We start from the raw sequence: 1,560 nt of genomic DNA, 5'->3' as shown, positions 1-1,560 counted from the left end.
CCTGGTCTACAGTGTGAGTTCCAGGACAGCCAGGGCTATACAGAGAAACCCTGTCTCAAAATAAAAAAAAAATAAAATAAATTTTAAAAAAAAGGTGCTAACTATGGGCAGAAATTGAGCTCAGGTCCTCTGTTCTCTCCCCAGTCCTTCCAGAAAACTAAGAAATCATATGGGGAGCGGGAGGTATTGGGGGGGGGGGGCAGTGCTCGCACCAGTGCGGCATCTCAGGCCTTCGCTTCAGCCTTGACTCTAAGCACAGCATGCGGAATTTTGTGACTTGCATGCCTGAATGCCACACAACACGCTGAGCCTCTGAGCCAGACAGGTGATGTCTTCAGGTGATCAGCTGAGCTTGCAAAAGATCACTGCTGCTGGTCTTCTTGGCTGTGGTGCTTCCTACAGAAAAGGAAGCCACTCCTCACAGACAACTGTATGCAATTCTGCCCTAACTACACTGGGACTCTGGGAGGGACTAGAGTGTATAGATGGGAAAGGACTTTGGGAAGTGACTTTATCTACACAGCCTTGGGAGAGCCATTATCCATGCTGGGTGCAAACCTCCCAGTGCTGCTTGCTACCTCTGGTCTCCCTACCCATAAACCCCCACCACGCCCAGCTACTAAATGGTAGAAAATATTGAAGGTGAAGGCTGTGAGAAGGTAAGCTGAGTTCCAAGTGCTACAGTGGCTGTCAGAGGACGATGTTCTCCTCTCTGTGAAGACAGCATACGTCTCTGGCCATCCTGTCTTTACCACTAAGTCACTGGAGTTAGGTGCCATTGAGTTCTTGGCCTCTAGGTGTGTAGAAGTCACTTGTCACTTGGGTGGGACTTCCCCAGAGACCAGCAGATCTACCTTAGAGAGTAGACTGATGTGGGGAAGACCAAGGAAAAGTAAGAAAGAAAGAACTGTAGCCAGGGACTGAGGATGTAGCCTGATTGGTAAAGAACCTGACTAGCATGCGCAGGGGCCCAGTTCTTCATGGACATGGTGTGGTGATGTACACCTGCAATCCCACTTGGAAAGTGAAGGCAGAAAGATTAGAAGTTTGAGGTCAAGGCTGGAGAGATGGCTCAGCGGTTAGATCACTGACTGTACTTCCAGAGGTCCTGAGTTCAATTCCCAGGAACCATATGGTGGCTCACAACCATCTGTAATGGGATCCGATGCCCTGTACTGGTGTGTCTGAAGACAGTGAGTGACAGTGTACTTACATAAAATAAATAAATAAATCATAAATAAATTTTTTTATTAATAAATAAATAAAAAGAAGTTTGAGGTCATCTTTAGGTACAAAGTAATTTCACCAAGGCAATTCTGGTTCACCAGACTCTCTCTCTCTCTCTCTCTCTCTCTCTCTCTCTCTCTCTCTCTCTCCATATATTCAGCATACCAGCAATCCCCGCATCTGAGGCTGGAGGGTCATCTGAGCTTCAGAATTTTGAGATCAATCTGGGTAGCAAGTAGCGAGACTCCATCTCAAAAAAACAAAAAACACAGACGGCTGTGAGCCACCGTCTGGTTGCTAGGAATTGAACTCAGGACCTCTGGAAGAGCAGTC

The sequence above is a fragment of the Mus pahari genome, chromosome 14 (assembly GCF_900095145.1).
Source record: "Mus pahari chromosome 14, PAHARI_EIJ_v1.1, whole genome shotgun sequence".
NCBI classification, from domain to species: domain Eukaryota; kingdom Metazoa; phylum Chordata; class Mammalia; order Rodentia; family Muridae; genus Mus; species Mus pahari.
This window is presented reverse-complemented; position numbering follows the sequence as displayed.